The 23,131-nt window shown below is 33.8% G+C and overlaps 1 protein-coding gene across 1 annotated transcript in view; it reads left to right on the top strand.

The window, feature by feature from the left end:
- ARHGAP42 (Rho GTPase activating protein 42) overlaps positions 1–23,131 on the top strand; it is a 369,352-nt gene that overhangs the window by 99,000 nt on the left and 247,221 nt on the right. The window lies entirely within an intron of this gene.

The following is a 23,131-nucleotide window of genomic DNA, read 5'->3' as shown; positions in this document are numbered from 1 at the left end:
GGGATAATGTTATAAAAAAAGTATTCATGCATATGTACTGTCAAAAAATTATAATTATAAAATTAATAAAAAAGGAATACTTGACTAGGCTCTAGGAGGAGTGATCAGGCAATTCTTAGTTCTATCATTTAGCAGCCATGAAATTAGTCTCAAGATCTATTAATATCATTTCACTTGTAACTTCTAGGACATAGGGTCATATAGTCTTTCTTACTTAATTAGAAAACTATGAAATAATATTTAAATAAGTATTTTTGCATTACAAATATTAACATCTAATAAAATCTCCTCTCACCCCCTTTATTTCATATTTGGCCAGATGCTCATCCTTTATTCTAGAGGCACCAGAGCACATACATGTTTCACAGTGATGGGCTGGCAGGATATGAAAGGAGAATTTCAATGCCAGTTTTTTTTAAGCCTGGTCTCAAGACAAGTCTGTTTCTGATTTATAATTTGGCAATAGAAAAACTTGACCACAAGGCGGATGCTGTGGCGAATCAGGTTTAGTTACCTCAAAGGTAACTAAATAAGTCCCATGTGTATATGATATGAGACCTCAGGTCCCGAGTGGCTCCGAAATCTTAGAAGTAAGGCTAGAGTCTCCACGTGCAAGATTGTATTTATAGCGACCTGCCAGCACATGTCAGTAGTTCCATGACATTTTCTCTGACAGTTCAGGAAGCGATTTATTGGCTTTGCTGCAAAGCTTCCTTGGGGCTCAAAGCCACAAATAGAGTGGGAAAATTTTATTTGATGTTGTGGCTCCCTGAAAATGAGCTCAGCTTAAGTTTGTGGCTATAAATAATGCCGGTGTTGAGGATTGGGTGGATATCTTGTCAGTGGAGTTTTAATTGTGACCAAAAATGTAATATATCTGGTCAGAGTGTCTCTCTAGATTTTCTAGGAGGGTAGATAAATATCCATCATGTAGATGCTGCACTTATACTGTAGTTGGAACACAAGCAGCCATGGAATAGGCAAAATTTCGCCTTGCTTTTGTTTTAGGTTGAATTGGTAATGGATTTTGTAGGAGAAAGAACATTGATCAGCAGGAATTGGGTTTGAAAACTGTCTGATTTTTATTGACTGTGTAACCTTGGCCTACTCAGTTAATCACTGTGAGACTACTTTTTTACCTATAAGATGGGGATAGTAATAATAATATGATTCTTAATAATGACTGTGAATTTCAGGATTTATGTATAATGCTTTACAGATCTGAAAGTAATATAAACATAATTATTATTTATACCTCATTCTTTTATTTTTCAATGGGATTATTAAGATATAAACAAGTTCTAGGAGAAGTCACCATCCTGCTATTATTTTTGTTATTAGAATTTACAGTTACCCCTTGCACATGAAAGGGTTTAGGAAATCGGTGTCCCTGTGATCTGGGAAATCCATGTAAAATTTTTTGGCCCTCCCTTTTTACAGAGAAGTCTGAGATTTTTTCTTTTATGGAGTATTTATAGTACCTTATTGTAAAATTTGGAGTGAAGTATTTGGTTATAGGCTATATGTAGGTCAAAGTTAAGTAAAAATACTATATGAAAAAGATTTTAAAAATATGAAACAAATATGAAATGTAAAAGTATGCTAAAAGAAGAGATGGAGGTGAATATGTGGAGCAATGTTCCTAGTGGTAGGAGGTGGAGTAGTGGGAATGTGGTCACCCAGATTTGTTGGTGGTAATTTCTTATGCATACTTGAAACCTCAACAGGGAAAGACTTGATGGAAAAGGGATAAACTCATTCTCTTTCAACTCATTTAGTATCTGAGGCTATAATTCCAACAGCAGACAAAAGAAAGAAAGAATGAATGAAAATATTTTTAAAGTACTTAATATGTATGTTATTGATCTAAGCCCTTAAATAAATACAAAAGCAAAGATGCTTATGTCCTTAAGAAGCTTAAATTCTAATGGGGGAAAACATATTGTAAAGTGGTGTCTTGGAAAGAGTACTTTGATCTTTAAAATTACTCCATTGGTGAATGCAGCCATAGGAACATAGTTCAACATATTCAGGAACAGTGTTAAGAGTTGGTTTGATCACATAGCAATGGATCCAGAAAGAATGTTGGTCAGGGGATATAGGGAGAGATGGAGGAAGGACATTTAGGTTGCTGTTCAGGAAGTTATAGGGGAGGTAACCAAATAGGAGAGAGTGAAGGGGAGTTTAGTTTGGTGTGAGAGAAGCAAATCCCATCTGGAAAGTGATGCTCCAGGCAGATGTTCTTCCTAGATATATTACCTGTAGTATAAGTGATAAAGTTATTATTAGCCAAGAGGTTTTAGAGGAGGTGTCCAAGAGATGAGGAAGGAAAAAGGAATATTATGTATCTCATCCTCTTCCCACTGCATTTTTTTCTCCTTGGTCATGTCTCTATATTTTAAAAGCTTTTCATTTTGTGTATTTGTTGATTAGTCAATAAATGCTTATTAAGTGTTTATTATGTGCCAGACACTACTAAGTTCTGCGAATATAAAGAATGACAAAAGACATTTTCTACTACTTTCTAATTGGGAAAACAACATATAATCAATTATGTACAAATGAGCTATATACAGGATAAAGGGGGGGGAATCAACGGAAGGAAAGTGCTAGAATTTAGGGGAATTGGGAAAGGTTTCCTGTAGAAAGTGGAATTTTATTTGGGACTTGAAGAAAGCCAGAGATGCTAGGAGGCAGAGAGGAGATAGAAGAGCATTCCAAGTGTGGGGAACAGTTAGAGAAAATTGTAAGTTGGGAGATACATTGTCTTGTAAAAAAAGGAAGGCTAATATCACTGGATTGCAGAATATGTAGAAACATGAAAGATGTAAGAAGTTTGAAGAAGCAGTGGTTAGGGACAGGCTATGAAGGCCTTTGAAAGCCAAAGGATTTTTGTTTCCAGAGGTGATTGAGATGGGTTAGAGTTTGTTGAGTAGGAGACTGATATAATCGACCTATACTTTAGGAAGATCATTTTGGTAGCCAAGTAGAGAATAGACTGAAGGGGAGAGACCAGTAATCCAGAAGTAAGGAAGTGAGAATCAGTAAGTTGTTATGTCAGAGGAAAGAAGGGGAAAATATGCAAGAGATGTTTAGGGAAGAAAAGTCAAAAGCCTTGGCAGTATATTTGATATATAGAATGATAGAGAGTAAAAAGTTGACAATGACACCTAGAAATTGTGATAGTGGGTGACTAGGAAGATGGTGGAATAATAGGAAAGTTCGGAACTAGAGAGAGTTTTGGGGAAAATTGCTTCAGGATTGGGCATGATGACTTTTAAGATGGGACATTTATGTTTGAGATCTATCGAACATCTAGTTTGAGATAATAACATACAGTTGGATTTGGGAGTTTGGAGGTTAGAAGAGAGGTTAGCTTTAGATCAGATATGGGAATAGCATGAAAATGATAATTTAATCCATGGGAGCTGATGAAATCACTTAGTGAAATAGTACAGAGAAGAAAGAGAAGAATGCTTAAGACAAAGTCCTGTGGGGCATCCCTGGTTAGAAACATGGGATAAAGATCCAGCAAAGGAGTTATGGGTAGTGGTTATTAGATAGGAGAAGAATCAGAATAGATTATTATTATAAAAACCTAGAGAGAAGAGAATTATCAAGAAGAGAGAATGGCTGACAGTTTATAAGGCTGTAAAGAGATTGGTAAGGACAGGGACATAGAAAAGGTCATTAAACTTGACAATTAGAAATCATTCATAATATTTGGGATGTTGACATTAAAAAAAAAAAAAAGCACACACACACACCACCCAAACTTGTTTTTCAATTTTTGAGTGAATGCTATGGCTAGGTTATTCTGAGCAGCAATTTGGCCTGTGATGATAATGGTTCTGTTCCAGTTTATTTTATTGATTGAATTCTCCAAGATATTTTGAAATGTATGTATTTTTAGCATGCAAATTTGTTATCTATCAACCCATGAAAAATAGAGTTTCTAGTATGTAATTTTAACCACCAGAACATATCTTGCTACTTACTGCATTAGTAGTCATTTGTACAGCCTATATTGCCATTCAATTGTCATGACTACCTTCCTGCATAATTCATGTTAATCACTAAGTCCCAAGTCCTTCAGATTACCTGGTAATGAACCATCCTAAATCACCATCACAAGGTCTTAAGTTTCCAAAAGCAAATCTATATGATCCAGCCATTTATTAATTTTTTTGGATTAGTTTGTTATTGACTGAATTTACGCTGCTGTCACCAGAAGATTTTTTGGCCATCTACTCCCATAGTTTAGATTTTTTCCCCCCTCATAGGTTTCATTCAAAGATATGTACTTATTATCAGTCTTTACTTGAAATGATGTGTAGTTGTTGCAAAAGTAGTTCTGTAGATTTTTCGTTTTAGGCTTCTGTTGTTGTTGTTGTTTTTACATAAGACAACCAGGGTCAAATGACTTTCTTTACAGTTATGGGGTTGAGTGATTGGGGCCAAACTTGAGCTATAATCCTCCTGACTACAGCACCAGTGCTCTATCCACTCTGCCACCTAGCTGCCCCTTTAGAGTCTTTAAATTCACTTTTTGTCAGTCCTTTTCCTTCTTTTTGAAAAAGAAGTGTTCATCTTTTATAGCTAGCTGCCTATGTTTTGTGAGAATATCTTTTAAAAAGGTAGTTTCAATTTACAATTCCAAAATACCATTATTATTGGTATTAGGTACATATTGTTTCAAATGTGTTCTTCCCACTCAACTTTGATTTCAGAATGCTAGTTTTTATTTAATTGGTCTTGCCATAAAATAAAATAAGCATTTTTATGTAAAAAATAGAAAAGAAAAAGGATTGTAATCAAACTGTGCATATATAATTTACTTTTCCTTTTAAAATTAAAATATATTACTTATTAGAAAAAAAGTAGGGATAGTAATCATTGATCTCAAAGTCAAAATTAAAATAGATTCAATCAAAAGAGAGAAAAATCAACATTATACATCAGAAACATTAATATTGTTCAAGATATATGTATATGTTTGTATATATGAGCATGTATATATATATACATATATTTATGTATGTAGATATGTGCATATATGTCTGTGTATGTTTGTATATATACATAAATATATCATCTTGGGGGAAATAGGGAAAGAAAAGGGGAAAAAAGAATAAAGTAAAAAATGCACCACAGAGAACAAAAAAAAAAAACTTACAAGGCAGCAAAGAAAAGATGGAGTTTTCTGAATATGAAGTCTTCTATTACATGCTTTCTTGAAGTGAAAATTTATTGTTACATATTTTGAATCCTCTCATGTTCTTTTGTGCACATGATAATTTTTTTCTTTTTCTGTCTTTTCTATTTGTTTTAAATAACTACATTAAAGTATAGTTAGCACATAACTTTCAAAGATATCCTGTTTGTCTGTGTTACCAACTTAATGATTTTTTAAATATTTAAATTGAAAAGCACCACAGACTTAGAACTAGAAGGAAGCTTAGAAGCCATGTAGTCCATCTCTCTAATGATAAAATTGAGAAGCTAAGTGACTTTCCCAGGGTCAAACAGCTACTTAGTTTCTGAGACAGGATTTTAATTCAGATCTTCCTGGTTCCAAGTCCAGCAGTCTTAAGGGGTGAGCTTTTATGATAACAAGAAGTTTGAGGTCCCTCAGGTCAGGTCACATTTTCATAAATGTGATTTATTCCATCTCTCTATTTTTCTCTTTAGTTTTGGACCCAACTCATCTTTCATCTGCATCTTTTCTTGGATGGTTGGATGGATGAATAAATTAACAAATCAAAAAGCATTTATTAATTGCCTGCTTTGTGCCAACAATGGCAAATTACTGGGGATGGAAATAAAGAAATTGAGGCTTCTCATAGACCTAATATTCTAATTAGATAAAAGAATAATAAAGAAACTTTAGCTGTTGGACAAGTAGAAAGACTTGGAAGTCTTAAGGTTTCAGTGGTAAGATACAAACTTCTTGTTTAGCTGAATCTCTCATTCAGGACTTTTTGAATATGGAATCATAACCTACGTTAAGATCCTGGCTCTGATACTTACATACTATTTGACCATAAAGAAGTTAGTTATCCTTTTTGGACCACAGTTTTCTCATGCGTAGTTGGATTAGATCAGAGATGTCACATGTGCTGCCCCCAAGTAGAACCAAATTAAAGTGTAATTAGGAATTATTTAACAAAATAAATATGTCTGTATGAGCCTACAGGGATCCCTATGTATGGTTTAGAAACAGGTTTTGTTCTTTCTATTTGAGTTTGACATCACTGCACTAGGTGACCAGCTATTAATAAGACTTTTAATAGCCCAAGAATAGCCCATTTCTCAAGGGAAGAGTTCATGTAGTGTTCCCAGGACTCATTCAGTTATTTCAGGGTCACTTATGAATAAGAGGACTTGGAAAACCTCAAGTTTTAAGATGCCAAAAAATTAAAATAAAGTACCTAAAGTTATTTCATAATTATTTTTAGAGTTGTGATTTCCTTTTGCTATGTGAATTATTCCTAGAAACTTTCTTGAATCTTCATTTGGTATTTACAATAGCATAAACCAAAAATGATTTAGGGCATAATTTTAAACCTGATATTTAAATTGTGTGATATTTTCAGTAGATCTGATTCTGGCATTAAATCATTTAACCATGTATGTTCCAATTAGCTGTAATATTTTCTAAAGTACAAAATCTGTACTTGAGATTTCTTGGCTTGTGATATAAAAAGTTCATACCTCTTCATATCATTGGTAATGTGGTATTTAAAAATAAACACAAATACACATTCATATGTAAAATGTACATATATATGCCTCTATACATACATATTAGTTATATTCGTGAAAAAAATAGGTTAAAAAGAAGAGCAAAAAAGTGTATTAAAATTGTCATTTGGTTAAGTTCCAGAAAGGACAGCTGAAGACTATTTTTGATTATAGAAATTTAAGTACAAATAATAGCAAGATATACAATTGCTTTTGCATGTTAAAAATCTTTTATACATCATTATTTTTCTACCATTAAGCATTATGTTACTCATGGTATTAAAATTTTATATAGGAAACAGATGGTAAAACAATTCAGTATTGTAGAAGATGTGTGTGTGTGTGTGTGTGTGTGTGTGTGTGTATGTGTGTGTGCGCGCGCGCGCACGAACGTATGTGTATATGTTCATCCTTGATCCTTAGATAACGGAGTACCATCAGTGGACTTAATGGTGCAGATTGATTTTGTGAGTTGAGCTTTAAGTACTTTTGAAGGATGTCTTGGGACATCTTTTTATCTTCATACCATGCTTTCATGCTTTGAAATTGGAATTGATGAGATTATCACTTTATAGATGCAGGCAATGCAAGAGAAGTCTTATGATGCAAGTTTTGGGCTAAAGAATCCCAAAATGAAGAGTTCAAAAGATTATATTCTAAGCTACTGTGATCACAAAAAGATTAGCCAGAAGGATGCCCAACTTAACCCTACTTTTCCTACAAATAAATTCAGGGATTATTTCTCTCTATGGATCTTCCAAACCTTTGAGCTGAAAGTGACAGAACAAATAAAATTGATGTCCAAGATAAGAGAAGACGTCATAAGAGAGTACTTAGTTGCCCCTGATGAATTCAAGTCATCTGGCTTAGGTCAACTTGAAAGTAGGAACATTCATCCAGCTTTTAGGACACTTAATTTTGTTGTCATTTACTAGTTACCAAGGTGCAAACATAGTCGAGTTTGGATTACCTAAGTGACCAAACTTCTTTAAGATTCACATTGGTAAGGTCAATTTGTATATTTGTTAATAAATGTTAATAAGGAATCTATGACTTTGAATCTATCTTATTAAGTGACAAAAATATAGTAAATTAATATATTTTGAATGGTAATTTTTGGTTTTTATATATAGATAAGCTTATTAGAACTAGGTCCCAGATAAGAATAAATAGTCACTAAATGAATGTTTGAAAAGTTCAGAGACCTTTAAGTAATACATATAATATTAAAGGTTTAAGTTTATTTTGACTACTTTTTCCCATGCCTTTGAGAATATTAGGATCATAGATTTAGAACTCTTCAGGTACCTTAGAAACCATCTGATCTAACCCTCTTATTTCCTAAAAGAGGAAACTGAGACTTAGGGGGAAAGAGTAACAGCCAGAAGAAATCTAAAAACCATTAACAATAGTTATGAAGTGTTAGGCAAGAAATTGAACTACATAGATCAGTTAGTCCTCATACATGTGTTTAACTTCTCACTTTGTCAGGCACTGTACTAAGCCATGGGGATACAAAGAAAGATGCTCAGAAAGAAATCATAATCTGATAGAAAGCCACATGTAACTATAAGTAGGTACATATAAGCCATGTAGAAGGGATGGTAGTTACAAGTTTTCTTTACTATTGTCTGATGGAAGAAAAGGGATGCAGAAGGAAATAAAATAATTTGGGAAAATGAACATATGACCGTTAGATCATTTTTAAGAAGGTAGTTTAAACTTCTGGATTTAAAATATAGGGATGACAGAGTCTTGACCAGAGATGTAAGTCATCTAATAAAAAGTGATAGTATATATTGGCCAAGTGTCTTGAAAATCTAATCAAATGAGAATTACACTAAAAAGCATGGCGGTGGAAGAATGGTACCATCTGTATCATGATTAATATTTTAAGAATAGTTCCAGTGAAAGAAGAGAAATAGTCATTGAGACAACCAGAAGTTCCCCGGAGACAAAATGCAAGAATGGGACCGATGTTCAAACAATGTAGGCAACAACAACAACAAAAAGAAGCTAATTTAGACTAAGCATGATTATATATTTCTGTAAAAATAGAGTCAAAGATACAAAAACTCAAAATAAGCTGTTTTTGGCAAGGGGAAGCTGAGGTCAACAAAAAAGTAATTTTTGTTTTGTTTTGTTTTTTGTTTGTTTTTTAGTTACTTGGGGAGAAAAAGGAGGATCAAAGAAGGATAGGAATTTTTCTTGGAGTAGATGAGATGATAACTGTCAACAGAGAGAAAGCAGAGTTGCTCATTTCTTATTTTGCTTCTGTTTTCTCTGCCAAAGAGTATGACCTTTGAACTTGAAATGACAGAGCAAACATGATTAACAGGAAGTAGATGCCCAAGATAAGTAGGGAGATCTTAAGAGAATACCTAGTTATCCTTGATAATTCAAGTCACTTGGCCTTGGGTCCTGAAAGAACTGAGGATGTTATTGCTAAACTCTAGCAAGTTATGCTTGAGAGGTCCTGGAAAATGGATGAACTACTACAAGATTGGAGAACAAATATCTCAATTTCCTGACTGAGTTTCCCCCTCCCCTCTCCTAGCTACCAAAATGAAAAGAACAATGTTTTTAAAATGTAGGCTAGTGAATGTGGATTGATTTTTGGGAAAATTGCCATGGCTTCATCAAGTACAGATCATGCTAAATTTTAATTTGTTGTTGGTTTGTTTTTACATGGAATGAATATAATTTACTTTGATTTACTCAAACTCTTGATAAAAATTTCTCATATTTTCTTGTGAAGGAGACAGAGAAATGTGACTTCGACAGTAAGACAATTAGATAGATTCAGAGTTCATTAAATGAGCACACTCAGTAGTTGTAAATTGTTCAATGTCACTTTGATAGGAGGTCTCCTATGTGGCACCCTGCAGAATCTGTGAATAACCTTGTGCTTTTTAATATTTTTATCAGTGACTTGGATACAATCTTAGATGACATGCTTCTCCAATTTGCACATGACACTAAATTGGGTGAAATAATTAACACTGGGCAATAGAATTGGGATCCAAAAAAGATCTTGACAGGCTGGAACATTGGGCTAGAAGTTTCTATTTTTGGAAAGAACTAATTAAATGTGTGTTGAATGAAATTCTGCTCTGGACTGTGGCCATAGAAAGATTCTTGTTCCTAAGCAGCCCATAGTCAAATGCAATCAAGCTTATGTGCAAATATGTAGCAACTATCCTTTTGGCAGAAAGAGGAGGACTCTTGTTCCTTATCTGAAAGGAGGGACCTTTCAGCTTCTAATTTCAACAATAGTTATGTACCACAATGAGCCATCCACTGCAAACTTTTTTTAAATCTATAAATATTTTAAAAATAAATTTTATTGATGCTTTTGAATTTTGTATATATATGATACATTGAGATAAGGACATGCTGGTTTTGGATTTAGGAAAATCTGAGTTCAAATTTGGCCTCGGATACTTAGTAGCTGTGAGATCCTCAGCAAGTCACTTCACCTCTCTCAGCTACAGTTTCCTTATCTGTAAAATGGAGATAATAATAGTGCCTACCTCCCAGTGTTGATGTGAGTGAAGATCAAATGAGATAATTGTAAGGTGCTTAGTATAATATCTGGCTCATTATAAATGCTTTATAAATGTTAGCCATTTCTCAAGCTATTCCCTTGCTCACATATTGAACTCTGTCCTGTATCTCAGAAAAGAGTTAAGTAAGATCAGTTATTCAGTCTCACAGTAATAATGCAACTTTGGGTACCTGTAGTTCCCTTCCCATTTGCTTCTTGTCTTTTCAGAGGTGGGAAGTGTGTGTGCTCTGTTCTCTGAACCAAAAAATTCATCTACACTTTCTTGCCATGCCCCTCTAGGACCAGCAGCTCTTATTCTCTTAGTAATGTTAAGTTCCCCTAGATTGGCCAGTTGGGAGAATTCTCCTGTTTCTCCTTGGGATAGCCTCTGAACTGTTTATTTCCATCACTTTTACTAGGAAGTTAGGTCTCTGGGGCTGTGTATATAATTGATTAGTTTCTAATTGTTCTTCCCTGAAGTATTTACTCTTGAGAAAAGACCCTCAGGGTACATTCTCATTTTTAGATCTTCCCACTGGATTTAGGGTTGATTGGAAATTCCTGAGTTTTCCACTTAGTCTTTTTGTTCATTTCCTTTATACATAGGAGAAAATTTATTTATCTTGAAAGGTCCATTCCTGTTCTCTCTTTGATTCCTGGAATCGTCCACTCATTCTGTCCCACCTCACATCTGGGGTTTTATGTCTTTCCATATCAGTATGTCATTATGAACCCATGCTCATCTTCCCTATGTGAAGTTCCTATTTGCATGGGATGTAGGTATGGGGAGCAATGTAATCTTTCTGGATGTGATCATATAATGGATATGAGGGACTGGCCTTTCTCTTGGTCTTCTAGCATGAAGAATCTTTCACTTTCTGCTGCCAGCATAACTAATATGTAGTGAATTCCATAGAAAAGAATGGCAACCTTGGGTTAACTTAAGGCCTCTGATCTCCTGCTTTGCCTGTCCTTTTAGGGTAGAATAATGGTATCTCCGTCTTATTGATGATCATTTTCACACCTGGTCGTTCCCTTTTCATCCTAATAATTCTCACTTCTTATAGATCATCATCCATCTTCTTTACTCCCTACCCCCTGATTCCAACTTTCCATCTCACCCCTCCTCTGTGGAATTACCACTTTTTGTTCTTATTTCTTTCTGTTCTTCATGATACTATTTGTCTTGATTTTTAAAAAAATGTATATGCAGTAAGATAATAAAACCAGAAAAGAAAGATTATGGAGGACCCAGAATGCCATATTGAAGAGTTGGAATTTTTCTTTAGGCAATGGGAAAAAAGGGAGGACTCTGAGCTCAGGAATTGTTTATTGTTGGGCTCTTAGACATTAGCTTGACAGCTTTTTTTTTTTCTTTTTCTTTTGAAAGGAAAGAGACTGAACACAGAAAGACCAGTAAGAAGGCTAGTAGTGTCCTATCAAGACTTATTAAAAAAAAAAAAAAAAAAAAACTAAACTAAAGGCTTGAATGGAAAGGAAGATATCAAATGGATGCAAGGAATGGGAAGAGAGTCAAAGATAAATGAGGCTTTTAGCCTTCTTAGAAATAAGGAAGTCCAGAGCAGGGAATGAGGATAGGGAGGGAACAAGCATTTATTAAGCCCTTATATGCCAGGTACTGTGTTAAGTGCTTTAAAAATGTTATGTCATTGTATACATATATTGTATTTAATTTGTACTTCAACATATGTAACATGTATTGGTCAACCTGCCATCTGGGGGAAGGAGGGGAAAAATTGGAACAAAAGGTTTGGCAATTGTCAGTACTGTAAAATTACCTATGCATATATCTTGTAAATATAAAGCTATAATAAAAAATATTATGTATTTCATCCTCACAACACCTCTGGGAATACATACTATTTTTATTTCCATTTTACAGTTGAGGAAACAAGCAAAAAACTGTTATAGGATTGCCCAGGATCACACACAGCTAATAAGTGTTTGAGGGCAAATTTAAACTTAATATTAATATCCATAGCTAGTGTTTATAAAGTGCTTATTATGTTCTGGACACTGCTAAAACACTTTGGAATTGTTATCTCATTTGGGCCTCACAAACAATCCTGAAAGGTAGATGTTATCATTATCACAGTTACATAGATGAAGAAACTGAGGCAGACAGGGATGAAGTGACTTGCCCAGTATCACACAGCTACTAAGGGTCTGGAGCTGCATTTGAATTCATGTCTCCCTGACTCTAAATCTAGGACTCTACCTATTATTGTATCTGTTGCAAAAAGCTACTTAGCTTGGTTCTGCATTTCCATAAAACTCTCAAATAACAGGGTTTTTGTGGTGTTTGCTCTCTGCTGGAAGAAAGTGCTCTTCAGCCTCTTGAATACCTGTAACTGTAGCTGACCCCAAATTTAAAATTATCCTCATCAAAGCAACTGTTACAAATCCATGGTTTTTATTTGTTTGTTTTTACTTAAATCCCCTTTCCTCCACCTCCAAGCCTATTCTTTGTTGCTAATTCTTTGAAAAGTTTGAGAAGGGGATAGAGGAGTTTATGGGGATAGATCAAGGTTATTTAGAACTTGAATTAGAGGTGCTAGTGCCCCAATCCACTAAAATCTGAAGTGATTCTTAGAGGTACTTTAGAAGTAGAGTTAATAATCTCCTGTCTTGGGGGGAGAGAAGGGCTAGATAATTGTAATCGTGGGTCATTAAATGGGGAAGTATGTAAAGAGAGAACTGCTGGCTTGATTTAAAAGGATAGGAGCAGGATAATGAACCTTGAAATGCAATCTCCACTATTAAAAAAAAAAAATCCTGCTACTATTTGTGTATTTGAATAAAAGGAACATCAAATTTGGTTTTGTGAAAAGAGCACCAGATTTGGTATCTGAGTATGAATTTGCCACATTTCAACTGTGACCTTGCCATAGATGCTTCATGTCTTTAATCATATGCATTTTTTTTTTATTTATAAAAATGAGGGAGCTGAATACTGAAGTCTTTCAAGTCTTAATCCAGTGGTTGATTTGGAGTCAAAGAATTTGAGTCTTCTCATTTTCTGATAAGGTTGAATTGCAGAATCATAGTATTTGAGAATGTCAGATCTCTAAAGTGTTGACTCCATCTAGAGTGTTTATCCTACACATACTTATTCTGACAAAGATTCTATATCAATGTGAACTCCTACCATTATCACCTCTGTGATACTGTGTACTTGTATGTTTAAATTGCCCCTTACTAGATTGGAAGCTCGTTGAGAGCAGGGAATTTTTTTGGAATCATCCTTATATTTTTTTGCCTAATAAAATGCTTCCTAGGGGAAAAAAAGTCTATTGTTCAGTCCTTAACTGAATATTTATTGTTGATCTTATAAGAGTAAAGCAGAAAACCAAATTTAACACAAGTAAATTGACATAAAGGAGGGTATTTTTTTGTATCAGCCATATGAGATTTCTATCCACAAGTGTTCTTTTCTGAAGTCAACTAAACTGTGCTGACTAAACTGGTTTGAAATGTTATCCCCTAGATTACATCATTTTGAATTCCAGTCACAATTACCATAACAGAAATCAAAGGATTAGTTAAAAGACCTAGGGCAATCTGATAAACACATTAATGGTCTAGGAACTAGCTACAAATCAAGAAAAGTAACATTTAGAAACTTTGGGGGCAATTGTGTGTCTAGAAAAAGAGTCCAACTACTGAGATTCCATTTTTGGCAGGAAACTAAACCCATCAATATTGAAGGTACATTTACATCCTGAGCCTAACATCAGTGATTTAGGAAACAGACATTTTATATATGGGAATTGTGTTGCAAACTAGAGTCTACAGCATTCTCCACATAGCCTTAATTTTTTTTTTCTTCTTTAATAAAAATATCCTTCCTCTGTAAATCTGCTATTTGATTCATGACTGGTAGTATTAAGAGGACAATAAAATAATTCTTTAAAAGAAGAAGGAAGTGGGGGGAGATCTTATACTTGTCTAGCCAGGATGAAAAAAGAGAGAAAACAATTGTAACATACATATTTATTCTTATTCTTCCATCAGCTATTGAAATCATGATAAAATAATTTAATTTTTTATTTTATAATCATTAATATATGATGATATTGTATAATTTTAATTACCATTCAGATATCATAAAATCATTTGAGATTATAGTTTTGACCTTCCCATTTTCTCTTTTCTTTAAAAAACAACAAAATCTAATTCTTTGCCCACCTAATTAACAGGAACTGATCAATTCCTGGGCTTCTAACTTTCTTTATATTATAGAATAATTAAAGTGCCCAATCACCAATGGTAATTTAGCAGTAAATAGTAATTCTCTACTCAAATATTTTATTTAGACTACCCTATGATAGAGGGTACATGAAATAGAACATGAAATAGAATTTGAATATTTCATTAGCATATGCAACAATTCAACTAAAACAATTTTGCATTTTATTAATCTTGAATGGTATCTATTTTAATTTCTATAATGTCTTTGTGACAGTATAAAAAATTAACTTAATGACAAATAGTTTTTTTTTTTCCCCGAGATGTCTATACCAGTAATGTACCAGGCATCTCTTTTTCTTTCTTTCCTCTCTACAACTATAAGTACCATAAGGTAAAATCTGTGAAAAGTGCTTTAATTCTTTTAGGTGCCAGGACTATTTGAATAACTTACTTAATGGTGAAAAATAGAACCTTAAAAGCCAGGAAACATGCTCAATTTAAACCAAGGCAAAGGCATTAAAATATCAGTTTTGATCATCTCAATAAAATTTTGAAACATTTTAGGGAACACTATTAGATATCTATTTTGAACCACCTTTTGAAGGCAGAGAAGATGAAGAGAAATCAATAACAACCATTTTCTGGAATAAGATAAACAAGTAGGCAGCTTGGAGATTAAAGGCATCATTTATAAGCCATTAATGATCACAGTTGCATGATGCCATAAACAACATTATAAGCATAAATATGCCTGGAAAAGTAGGCATATGTACATAGCAAGAAGAAGTGATAATAAATGTTATCAAGACATTAAAAGAAAAAAAAGGGAAGGTTTCTCTAGTATATGTATATATATATATATATATGTTATTGCAGCTCTTTTTTTAATAGCAAAAAAAAAACTAGAAATCAAGGCCTGTTCATTAATTGAGAAAATTGCCAGCTATGTGAATACTATTATGCTATGAGAAATAATTAAAAGGATGGTTTCAAAGAAGACTTTTATTTCCTGATGCAAACTAAATGGACCAGAACCGGGCAAACAATTTCTAAAACAGCAGTTAAGAGAAACAACCCTAGGAGACTTAAGACCTCTGATAAATACAGTGAACCTGTTTCCAAAGGCTTAATGAAAAATAATGCTCCCTATATCTTAAGAATACAGTGATAGAGGTAGAGCCACAATGGTGGAGAGGACACACTTGTCATTTTAAGTTCCGCTTCTACCTTTACTACTACTTACTAAATTCAGCCTCAGAAATAGTGCTTGACTGGCAAAATGCATAAATATTGGGAGTGTAACAAATTACCAGCTGAGGAAGATCGCCAGAAAAGGTTTATCCTGATTGGTGGGAGAAGGCCAGCACAGGCAGGGAGGCAGTACACACTGAGCAGAGCAGAGCTGATATGGTCTCTGCAGGGGGAGAATTTGCAGGGAGGACACTACCACAGGTTGGCTGTTCTGCTTTGGTTGCAAAGCAGTAGATCAGTAGAGAAGTTACACAAATGCCAAAGGTAGAGTGTACTACAAAATGCAAGCTTAACAAGACCTGGCTACATCCTCCCAGTACTATAAGTGACTCAGCATGGACAACAACATAGCTGTGCAGCCTCATTCTGCAGTGCAGGGCCTTTGCCCAGCCACAGTTCTGCACAGTGGAGGGGTAAGGGGCTCTGCTCAGGGCAGTGACACTTCTGCTGTGGGACTCTTCCAAGGGCACTTCTACAAATCAGCTGCTCTTTGTAGCCTGTTTGAAGGACAGGTACTGTCTATTTATCTATCCCTGTTCTGTACAGGAAGCTGCTAATCTCCTTGACTTGAAGGCTGACCTTAAGGTCTTAAAAAAAAAAAAAAAAAGAATGAGTAAAAAACCAAGAGAACTCAAACTATAGATAGCTTCTATCTAGAAAGAGAGCAAATTTTCAACCCCGAGACTAATAGCAGACAGTCTCCTGATAAAACCCCAAAGGGGGATGTAACCTGGTCCCTATCAGACAAGGTACTCCTAGAAGAAATTATAAAAAATCTTAAAAGAGAGCTAGAAGAAAAACAGGGAAAGAAAGGAGAAGCTCTGCAAGAGAGTGCAGAAAAGGCATATAGCTCACTAAAAGAAAAAAATTGATAAAGTGGAAAAAGAAAACAACTTTCTGAAATGTGAATTGGAAAAGGTGAAAAACTCCCAGGGAAACAGAATTTGTGAATTGGAAAAGCTAAAGAACTCTCAGGAAAGTAGGTTTGTGAATTGGAAAAAGGAAATAACAGTAAAAAAAAATTAGTGAAATGGAAAAAAATTCCATAGAGCAAAGCAACTCATTTAAAAAACTCAATTGGACATATACAAAAAGTAAAAAAAAGCCATAGTGAAGAAAATAACTTATTAAAAATCAGAACTGAACAAATAGAAGTGGATGATTTGTTGAGACATCAAGAACCAGTCAAGCAAAACCAAAAAAATGAAAAATACAGAAAAAAAAGTTAAATATCTACTTGGAAAAACAATAGATCTGGAAAATAGATCTAGGAGAGATAATTTGAGGATTATTGGACTTCCTGAAAATTATGATGAAAAAAAGAGTCTAGACACTATTTTACATCATCAAAGAGAACTGCCCAGATGTAATAGAAGCAGAAGGTAAAATAGACTTTGAAAGAATTCATTGAATACCTTCTGAAAGAGACCCTAAAATAAAAACTCCAAGGAATATTGAGGCTAAATTTCAGAACTATCAGACTAAGGAAAAATATTATAAGCAGCCAGAAAAAAAACAATTCAAATATCGAGGAGCCACAATAAGAATTACTCAGGATCTAGCTGCTTCCCCATTAAAGGACTGAAGGGCCTGGAATCTGATATTCCGATATTAGGAGAACTTGGAATACAGCCAAGAATAAACTACCCAGCTAAGCTGAGCATTTTCTTCCATGGAAGAAGATGGACAGTTAATGAAAGAGTTGAATTCCATTTCTTTCTAATGAAAAAACTAGAGCTAGACTCCAACTATAGGACTCAAGAGAAGCAGGAAAAGGTAAAAAGAATTTGTGAGAACTGTATTTCTGTTATGGATATACATAAAGAGTGCATGTATAATTCGATTTTACTGATATAACATAAAAAAGGGAAGTAGAAATGGAAAGAGGATAGTATCAGTAAAAGGGAAAAAGGGAGATAAAAAGAGGGAAACTACATTCCATGAAGAGGCAAAGGAAACCTATCTTATTTAAGGGAATTTAGAGAGGAGAAGGAACATTGTGTGAATCTTACTCTCATCAAATTTGGCTCAAAGAGAAAATAATTGACATATTTGGTTTACAGAGAAACTTCTCTCACCTCATTAAAAAATGGGAAAGGAAAAGGGAAAAGGAAAAGAGTAATAAGGGAAAAGTACAATAAAGGGGAAGGGATTCAAAGTGGGTGGGAGGGATTCTAAAGAGGGAGAACTGCATGAGGCAAGTGTTACCCGTAAGTCCAATACTGGGTAAGGGGGTAGGGGGAGGTGAGAAAAAGAAAAACATAATCTGGGGATGATAAGATGGCAGGAAATACGGATTAGTAATTTTAACCATAAATTGGAATGGGGTGAACTCCCCCATAAAACAGAGGCGGATAGCAGACTGTATCAAAAACCAGAACCCTATCATATGTTGCTTACAGTAAACACATTTAAAGCAAGGAGATACATACAGAGTAAAGGTAAAAGGCTGGGGCAGAATCTATTATGTTTCAAGTGAAATCAAAAAAGCAGGAGTAGCCATCCTTATCTCAGATCAAGAAAAAGTAAAAAGTGATCTAATTAAAAGAAATAAGGAAGGAAACCATATCTTGCTAAAGAATAGCATAGACAATGAAGCAATATCAATACTAAACATATATGCACCAAGTGGTGTATCATCTACTTCCTAAAGGAGAAGTTAAGAGAGATGCAAGAAGAAGTAGAAAAACTATAATAATGGGAGATCTCAACCTTGCACTCTCAGAATTAGATAAATGAAACCACAAAACAAAAAATAAAGAAATTAAAGAGGTAAATAGAATATTAGAAAAGTTAGGTATGATAGATCTTTGGAGAAAATTGAATGGAGAAAGAAAAGAGTACACTTTCTTCTCAGCAGTTCACAGAATCTATACAAAAATTGACCATATATTAGGACATGAAGACCTCAAAATTAAGTTCAGAAAGGCAGAAATAATAAATGCATTCTTTTCAAATCACAATGCAATAAAAATCATTCAACAAAAAGCTAGGGGTAAATAAACTAAAAAAGTAATTAGAAACTAAATAATCATCCTAAAGAATGATTGGGTGAAACAGCAAATCATGGACACAATGAATATTTTCACCCAAGAAAATGACAACGATGAGACATCATACCAAAATTTGTGGGATGCAGCCAAAATGTTAATAAAGGGAAATTTTATATCTTTAGAGGCTTACTTGAATAAAATAGAGAAAGAGAAGATCAATGAATTGGCCTTGCAACTTAAAAAAGCTAGAAAAAGACCAAATTAAAAACTCCCAATCAAATACTAAACTTGAAATTCTAAAATTAAAAGTAGAAATTAATAAAATTGAAAGTTAAAAAAAACCTTTTGAATTAATAAATAAAAGTAAGAGTTGGTTTTATGAAAAAACCAATAAAATAGATAAACCTTTGGTAAATCTGATTAGAAAAAGGAAAGAGGAAAATCAAACTGTTAGTCTTAAAAATGAAAAAGGAAAACTTTCCACCAGTGAAGAGGAAATTAGATCAATAATTAGAAGTTACTTTGTCCAACTTTATGCCAATAAATTTGATAACCTAAGGGAAATGGATGACTACTTTAAAAAATATAGGCTTCGCAGATTAACAGAGGAGGAAGTAAATTGCTTAAATAGCACCATTTTAGAAAAAGAAATAGGACAAGCTATTAATCAACTCCCTAAGAAAAAATCCCTAGGACCAGATGGATTTACATGTGAATTCTACCAAACATTTAAAGAACAATTAACTCCAATGTTATATGAACTATTTGAAAAAATAGGGAATGAAGGACTCCTACCAAATTCCTTTTATGACACAGACATGGTACTGATACCTAAACCAAGTAGGTTCAAAACAGAGAAAAAAAAAATTATAGACAAATCTCCCCAATGCATATTGATGCTAAAATCTTAAATAAAATATTAGCAAAAAGATCACAGAAAATCATCCCCAGGATAATATACCATGACCAGGTAGGATTTATATCAGGAATGGATAATTGACTATATCAATAACCAAATTAACAAAAACCATATGACCATCTCAAGAGATACAGAAAAAGCATTTGATAAAATCTAACATCCATTCCTATTAAAAACACTTGAAAATATAGGAGTAAATGGACTTTTCCTTAAAATAATCAGTAGCATCTATTTAAAACCATTAGTAAGCATCATATGTAATGGGGATAAACTGGAACCATTCTCAATAAGATCAGGAGTGAAATAAGGTTGCCCACTATCACCATTACTATTCAATATTATATTAGAAATGCTAGCGTTGGCAATAAGAGTTGGGAAAGAGATTAAAGGAATTGGAGTAGGTAATGAGGAAATCAAATTATTACTCTTTGCAGATGATATGATGGTATACTTAGAGAACCCCAGAGATGCTACTAAAAATTATTAGAAATAATCCACACCTTTAGCAAAGTTGCAGGATTCAAAATAAATCCACATAAGTCATCAGAATTCTTATATATCACTAACAAAATCCAACAGTTAAAGTTAAAAAGAGAAATTCCATTTAAAGTAAACAGTGATAGTATAAAATATTTGGGAATCTATCTGCCAAGGGAAATCGGGAACTATGTGAGCAAAATTACAAAACACTTTCCACACAAATAAAGTTAGATCTAATTAATTTGAAAAACATTAAGTGCTCTTGGATAAGTCGAGCAAATATAATAAAGATGACAATACTACCTAAACTAATCTATTTATTTATTGCTATACCAATCAGACTCCCAAAAAACTATTTTAATGACCTAGAAAAATAACAACAAAATTCATCTGGAAGAACAAAAGGTTTCAAAGAAACTAATGAAAAAAAAATCAAATGAAGGTGGCCTAGCTGTACCAGATCTAAAATTATATTATAAAGCAGTAGTTACCAAAACTATTGGTATTGGCTAAGAAATAGACTAGTTGATCAATGTAATAGATTAAGTTAAAAGGACAAAATAATGAATAACTTTCATAATCTAGTGTTTGACAACCCTAAAGATCCCAGCTCTTGAGATAAGAATTTACTGTTTGACAAATCTGCTGAGAAAATTGGAAATTAGTATGGCAGAAACTAGGCATTGATCCACACTTAACACAATACACCAAGATAATGTCAAAATGGGTTCATGATCTAGATATAAAGAATGAAATTATAAATAAATTAGAAGAACATAGAATAGTTTACCTCTTAGACTTGTGGAGGAGGAAGGAGTTTGTGACCAAAGAAGAAGTAGAGATCATTATTGATCACAAAATAGAAAATTTTGATTACATCAAATTAAAAAGCTTTTGTACAAAAAAAAAATTAATGCAGACAAGATTAGAAGTAAAACAATAAACTGGGAAAACATTTTTACAAAGGTTCTGATAAAGGCCTCATTTCCAAAATATATGGAGAATTGACTCTAATTTATAAGAAATCAAGCCATTCTCCAATTGATAAATGGTCAAAGGATATGAATAGACAATTTTTCAGATGATGAAATTGAAACTATTTCTACTTATATGAAAAGATGCTTCAAGTCATTGTTAATCAGAGAAATGCAAATTAAGACAACACTGAGATACCACTATACACCTCTAAAATTGGCTAGAGGAAAAACAATGCTGAATTTTGGAGGGAATATGGGAAAACTGGGACACATACATTGTGGGTGGAATTGTGAATGCATCCAGACATTCTGGAGAGCAATTTGGAACTATGCTCAAAAAGTTATCAAACTGTGTATACCCTTTGATCTAGCAGTGTTACTACTGTGCTTATATCCCAAAGAGATCTTAAAGAAAGGAAAGGGACCTGTATGTGCAAAAATGTTTGTGGCAGTCCTCTTTGTAGTGCCTAGAAACTGGAAATTGAATGGATGCCCATCAATTGGAGAATGGCTGAATAAATTGTGGTATATGAATGTTATGGAGTATTATTTTTCTGTAAGAAATGACCATCAGATTTCAAAAATCCCTGGAGAGACTTACATGAACTGATGCTTAGTGAAGTGAGAAGAACCAGGAGATCATTATATACTTCAGCAACAATAAATACTATATGATGATCAATTCTGATGGACATGGCCATCTCCAACAATAAGATGAACCAAATCAGTTCCATTTGTTCAATAATGAATAGAATCAGCCACACCCAGTGAAAGAACTCTGGGAAATGAGTGTGAACTACTACATAGCATTTCCATATTTAACATATACTTTAATATATTTAACATGTATTGTTCTACCTGCCATCTGGGGGAGGGGGTGGGCGGAAAGAAGGGAAAAGTTGGAACAGAAGGTTTTGCAAGGGTCAATGCGGAAAAATTACCCCTGCATATATCTTGTAAATAAAAAGCTACAATAAAAAATTAAAAAAAAAATTTGATAAAAAGGAGTACAGTGATAAACTCAGTCCTGATTGAATCATTATTTATTTTTGACATAACCAATGCAGGAATATGCTTTGTGTGACCATGTATGCTGTCACAAGGATTTTGTTTTCCTTTTTTTTTTTTTTTTTTTTTTTTTTTTTTAGGGAAATTGTAAAGAGAAGGGAAATAGAGAAAAAAATTAATTGATTTTTTTTTAAGCACCTCACAGGACAAGAACACAGAAGAGATTGTAATCAGCACTAATGTAGGGAAAAATCTATATCAATGAAAGCTTGATTTAGATTATGAAATTAATGAATTTTAAATTCAAGATTACCAAAGAAGTAATGCAGCTAGCTGGATCTACTGTAGAGTTAGACCAGCAAATCTAAAGACCAGTCTGTTCTAGGCAATATGAGTAACAAATAGGTTAACATGGATAATACTAGTAGAAATAGGAAGAAGTAATGTAATATTCTCTTTCAAATGTAATGTTCTCTTGGAGCAGGTTTCTTGGGGGGCTTCTGGGAGCAGCCTTTATTTCAGTTCAGTAATCACTACAAATGCAGCCAGGTATTAAAGTCCAAGTCCTTAATTGTCTCTTTCCAAGTTTTGTCTCCTTTCCTGCAGCCTGGTTAACTTTCTTAAGAGGCTTTCTGTAGTCTTGATTCCGAGAGCTTGAGCTGACTTTTGAATCTCCCCGACTGAATCCTGGCTGAGGTTCCTAGCTTATATATTCTCTCTTAAAGGTGGGAATCTTGTAGAACTATAATAAGTACTAAGTGTATGTACTGAACTAGAGAACTGTTAAGCACCATGCTAAATTAGATAACTATTGTCACTATCAATTCTTCTGACTTAGCACCTTGTTTCAAGTTCTGGCCTATAACAAGGTAACATTAAAGACATTATAGTAACAGAATTGATAGGGCTTAGTGGCTAAATTTACTTTTTGAGAAATAAATGAAATAACTGGTAGACTATTCCAAATATGAAACTGAAACCTAAGAGAGAGGTTAGGACT

Source organism: Sminthopsis crassicaudata, chromosome 3 (assembly GCF_048593235.1).
Source record: "Sminthopsis crassicaudata isolate SCR6 chromosome 3, ASM4859323v1, whole genome shotgun sequence".
In the NCBI taxonomy this organism is placed as follows: Eukaryota; Metazoa; Chordata; class Mammalia; order Dasyuromorphia; family Dasyuridae; genus Sminthopsis; species Sminthopsis crassicaudata.
Note: the sequence above shows the minus strand (reverse complement) of the source record. Positions and strands in the feature narration are given on the sequence as shown.